This window comes from Arachis ipaensis, chromosome B1 (assembly GCF_059453495.1).
Source record: "Arachis ipaensis isolate K30076 ecotype BB chromosome B1, ASM5945349v1, whole genome shotgun sequence".
NCBI classification, from domain to species: domain Eukaryota; kingdom Viridiplantae; phylum Streptophyta; class Magnoliopsida; order Fabales; family Fabaceae; genus Arachis; species Arachis ipaensis.
The window spans coordinates 48,054,896-48,060,496 of NC_142436.1; the positions used below are offsets into that span (position 1 = coordinate 48,054,896).

The window sequence follows — 5,601 nt, forward strand, 5'->3', positions numbered from 1 at the left end:
AAGTTTCAATACCAAATAATTTGGCATTTAGCTTCATGATTGCCCCAAGGAACTTGGCAGCTTGCTCTTCAGTAACATCCTCATTCTCTTCAGAAGAGGAATACTCATCAGAGCTCATGAATGGCATAAGGAGGTTCAATGGAATCTCTATGGTCTCTAGATGAGCCTCAGAGTCCTTTGGTTCCTCAGAGGGAAGCTCCTTATTGACCACTGGACGTCCCAGGAGGTCTTCCTCCTTGGGATTCACGTCCTTCTCCTCTCTTGTGGGTTTGGCCATGGTAATTAATTCAATGGCATTGCACTCTCCTTTTGGATTCTCTTCTGTATTGCTTGGGAGAGTACTAGGAGGGATTTCAGTGATCCTTTTACTCAGCTAGCCCACTTGTGCTTCCAAATTTCTAATGGAAGACCTTGTTTCATTCATGAAACTCACAGTAGCCTTTGATAGATCAGAGACTAAATTTACTAAATTAGAAGTATTTTGTTCAGAGTTCTCTGTCTGTTGCTGAGTGGATGATGGAAAAGGTTTACTATTGTTAAACCTATTTCTTCCACCATTATTAAAGCCTTGTTGAGGCTTTTGTTGATCCTTCCATGAGATATTTGGATGATTTCTCCATGATGGATTATAGGTGTTTCCATAAGGTTCACCTAAGTAATTCACCTCTACTATTGCAGGGTTCTCAGGATCATAAGCTTCTTCTTCAGAAGATGCCTCTTGAGTACTGTTGGATGCAGCTTGCATTCCATTCAGACTCTGAGAAATCATATTGACTTGTTGAGTCAATATTTTATTCTGAGCCAATATGGCATTCAGAGTATCAACTTCAAGAACTTCCTTCTTCATAGGCGTCCCATTACTCACAGGATTCCTTTCAGAAGTGTACATGAACTGGTTATTAGCAACCATGTCAATGAGTTCTTGAGCTTCTGCAGGCGTTTTCTTTAGGTGAATGGATCCACCTGCAGAAGTGTCCAGTGACATCTTTGATAGCTCAGATAGACCATCATAGAATATATCCAGGATGGTCCATTCTGAAAGCATGTCAGAAGGACACTTTTTGGTCAACTGTTTGTATCTTTCCCAAGCTTCATAGAGGGATTCACCTTCTTTCTGTCTGAAGGTTTGAACATCAGCTCTAAGCTTGCTCAGCTTTTGAGGAGGAAAGTACTTGGCTAAGAAAGCCGTGACCAGCTTATCCCAAGAGTTCAGGCTGTCTTTTGGTTGAGAATCCAACCATAATCTAGCTCTGTCTCTTATAGCAAAAGGGAAAAGTATGAGCCTGTAGACTTCAGGATCTACTCCATTAGTCTTAACAGTATCACATATCTGCAAGAATTCAGTTAAGAACTGAAAAGGATCTTCAGATGGAAGTCCATGAAACTTGCAGTTCTGCTGCATCAGAGAAACTAACTGAGGTTTCAGCTCAAAGTTGTTTGCTCCAATGGCAGGAATGGAGATGCTTCTTCCATGTAAATTGGAATTAGGTGCAGTAAAGTCACCAAGCATTCTCCTTGCATTGTTGTTGGGTTCGGCTGCCATCTCCTTTACTTGTTCGAAATTTTCACTCAAGTTGTCTCTGGATTGTTGTAATTTAGCTTCTCTTAATTTTCTCTTCAGAGTCCTTTCAGGTTCTGGATCAGCTTCAACAAGAATGCCTTTTTCTCTGTCCCTGCTCATAAGAAAGAGGAGAGAAAAAGAAAAGAAGAGGAATCCTCTATGTCACAGTAAAGAGGTTCCTTATTGTTAGTAGAAGAAAAGAAGAAGAAATTCGAACACAGATAGAGGAGGGGGTTCGAATTTGGTGATGATGTGAGGAAGAGAGGTGAGATGAGATGTTAGGATATGAATGAATAAATAGAATGAGATGGGGGAGGGATCATTTTCGAAAATTATTTTGAAAAAGAGTTAGTGATTTTCGAAAATGGTTTTTGAAAAATGTTAGTAATTTTCGAAAATTTTTGAAATCAAAAATAAAAAATAAAAATAATTAGTTAATTAAAAAGAAATTTTTGAAAAAGAGGGAAGATATTTTCGAAAATTAGAGAGAGAGAGTTAGTTAGGTAGTTTTGAAAAAGTTAAGAAACAAACAAAAAGTTAGTTAGTTAGTTGAAACAAATTTTGAAAAGATAGGAAGTTAGGAAGTTAGAAAAGATATTTTGAAAAGATATTTTTGAAAAAGATAAGATAAGAAGATATTTTTGAAAAGATATGATTGAAATTAGTTTTGAAAAAGATTTGATTTTTAAAATCTCAATTATTGACTTGATTCACAAGAAATCACAAGATATGATTCTAGAACTTAAAGTTTGAATCTTTCTTAACAAGTAAGTAACAAACTTCAAATTTTTTGAATGAAAACACTAATTGATTATGTTATTTTCGAAAATTTGATATAAAAATAAGAAAAAGATTTTTGAAAAATATTTTTGGAATTTTCGAAAATAACTAAGAATTTTGAAAAAGATTTGATTTTTGAAAAAAAAGATTTTGAAAAAGATAAGATTTTCAAATTGAAATTTGATTTGACTCATAAGAAACAACTAGATTTTAAAAATTTTTGAAAAAGTCAACTCAAATTTTCGAATTTGATGAGAGAAAAAGGGAAAGATATATTTTTTTGATTTTTGAATTTTTATGATGCAAGAGAGAAACAAGAAAAATGATGCAATGCATGAAATTTTTAGATCAAAACAATGAATGCATGCATGAATGCTATGAATGTCAAGATGAACACCAAGAACACTATGAAGAACGTGATGAACATCAAGAACATATTTTTGAAAAATTTTTAATGCAAAGAAAACATGCAAGACACCAAACTTAGAATTCTTTAATGCTTAGACACTAAGAATTCAAGAATGCATATGATAAACATGAAAAGACACAAAACAAAAAATCATCAAGATCAAACAAGAGGACTTACCAAGAACAACTTGAAGATCACGAAGAATACTATGAATGCATGAATTTTCGAAAAATGCAAGATGCACATGCAATTGACACCAAACTTATAACATGACTCAAGACTCAAACAAGAAACAGAAAAATATTTTTGATTTTTATGATTTTCTAATTTTTTTGTATTTTTTTCGAAAATTAATTGAAAAAGAAAAAATAAGGATTCCAAAATTTTTAATATGAATTCCAGGAATCTTGCCATGTTAGTCTAAAGCTTCAGTCCAGGAATTAGACATGGCTCACTAGCCAGCCAAGCTTTCAAAGAAAGCTCCAGTCCAAAACACTAGACATGGCCAATGGCCAGCCAAGCTTCAGCATTTAACACCAGAGTATATTGATCTTGATAACAAATTGCTGCTCATCATTTATCAATTATGTAACTTACCTCTGATGGTTTGGAAGCCTCAGTCCAAAAGAATTTAGACATGGCTTTACAGCCAGCCAGGCTTCACATGCTTCATGAAACACTAGAATTCATTCTTAAAAATCTTGAATAAAATTTTTTTTGAAAACATTTTTAATTTTTTTTTATTTTTTTTCAAAAACAGATGAGAGATTTTTGAAAATATTTTTGAAAATTTTTTTGAAAAGAAAACGAAAAGAAAATTACCTAATCTGAGCAACAAGATGAGCCGTCAGTTGTCCAAACTCAAACAATCCCCGGCAACGGCGCCAAAAACTTGGTGTTGTTGCCGGGATTGGGATCTCAGACGATTCTTGGCGCCAAACAGGAACAATTAAGTCCCCAGCAACGGCGCCAAAAACTTGGTGCACGAAATTGTGATCTCCAGGCTCGAACAAATCCTGGTAATGGCTCCAGAGCTTGGTGCTCTGATCTTAATTCATAATTGTCACAACTTCGATACAACTAACCAGCAAGTGCACTGGGTCGTCCAAGTAATACCTTACGTGAGTAAAGGTCGAATCCCACGGAGATTGTTGGCATGAAGCAAGCTATGGTCACCTTGTAAATCTCAGTCAGGCGGATATAAAATAATCATGGAGTTTTTGAATAATAAATAATAGAATAGGGATAGAGATACTTATGTAATTCATTGGTGAGAATTTCAGATAAGCGAATGGAGATGCTTTTCGTTCCTCTGAACCTCTGCTTTCCTGCTATCTTCATCCAGTCAGTCTTACTCCTTTCCATGGCTGGCTTTATGTGATACATCACCACTGTCAATGGCTACTTTCGGTCATCTCTCGGGAAAATGATCCAATGCCCTGTCACGGCACGGCTAATCGTCTGGAGGCATCACCCTTGTCAATGGCTTCATCTTATCCTCTCAGTGAATAATATGCTCACGCACCCTGTCACGGCACGGCTATTCATCTGTCGGTTCTCGATCATGCTGGAATAGGATTTACTATCCTTTTGCGTCTGTCACTAACGCCCTGCAATCGCGAGTTAGGAGCTCGTCACAGTCATCCAATCATTGAATCCTACTCGGAATACCACAGACAAGGTTTAGACTTTCCGGATTCTCTTGAGTGCCGCCATCATTCTAGCTTACGCCACGAAGATTCTGGTTAGGAGATCTAAGAGATATTCATTCTAGCTTATTTCATGTAGAACGAAAGTGTTTGTCAGGCACGTGTTCATAGGGGAGAATGGTGATGAGCGTCACACATAATCATCACCTTCCTCACGTTCTTGGGTGCGAATGGATATCTTAGAAGCGAAATAAGATGAATTGAATAGAAAACAGAAGTACTTTGCATTAATCTTTGAGGAACAGCAGAGCTCCACACCTTAATCTATGGAGTGTAGAAACTCTACCGTTGAAAATACATAAGTGAAAGGTCCAGGCATGGCCGAGATGGCCAGCCCCCAAAACGTGATCACAGGATCAAAATACAATCCAGGATGGTCAAAAAGACGTCTAATACAATAGTAAGAGGTCCTATTTATAATAAACTAGTCACTAGGATTTACATGAGTAAGTAATTGATGAATAAATCCACTTCCGGGGCCCACTTGGTGTGTGTTTGGGCTGAGCTTAAGTGTTGCACGTGCAGAGGCCATTTGTGGAGCTGAACGCCAGTATTTGTGCCAGTTTGGGCGTTCAACTCTGGTTTTGGATCCTTTTCTGGCGCTGGACGCCAGATTTGAGTAGAAGGCTGGCGTTGAACGCCAGTTTATGTCGTCTATTCTTGGCCAAAGTATGGACTATTATATATTTCTGGAAAGCCCTGGATGTCTACTTTCCAACGCAATTGGAAGCGCGCCATTTCGAGTTCTGTAGCTCCAGAAAATCCACTTTGAGTGCAGGGAGGTCAGAATCCAACAGCATCAGCAGTCCTTCTTCAACCTCTGAATCTGATTTCTGCTCAAGTCCCTCAATTTCAGCCAGAAAATACCTGAAATCACAGAAAAACACACAAACTCATAGTAAAGTCTAGAAATGTGAATTTAACATAAAAACTAATGAAAACATCCCTAAAAGTAACTAGATCCTATTAAAAACATACTAAAAACAATGCCAAAAAGCGTATAAATTATCCGCTCATCATGAATCTAGCCATAGCTTTGCTTTATCCCTCAGAGAAAACGGGAAAAGCATGAGTTTGTACACCTTTGGGTTCACTCCATTTGTCTTTACAGTATCACATATCTGTAGAAAATTAGATATGAA

The 5,601-nt window shown here is 37.0% G+C and overlaps 1 non-coding gene across 1 annotated transcript; it reads left to right on the plus strand.

Moving 5' to 3' along the window:
• The first annotated feature begins 1,039 nt into the window (after window positions 1-1,039).
• LOC148576479 (small nucleolar RNA R71) lies at window positions 1,040-1,147 on the plus strand. The gene has a single exon (XR_015903217.1). It is a non-coding gene; the product is annotated as a small nucleolar RNA R71 (small nucleolar RNA).
• The last annotated feature ends 4,454 nt before the right edge of the window (window positions 1,148-5,601 follow it).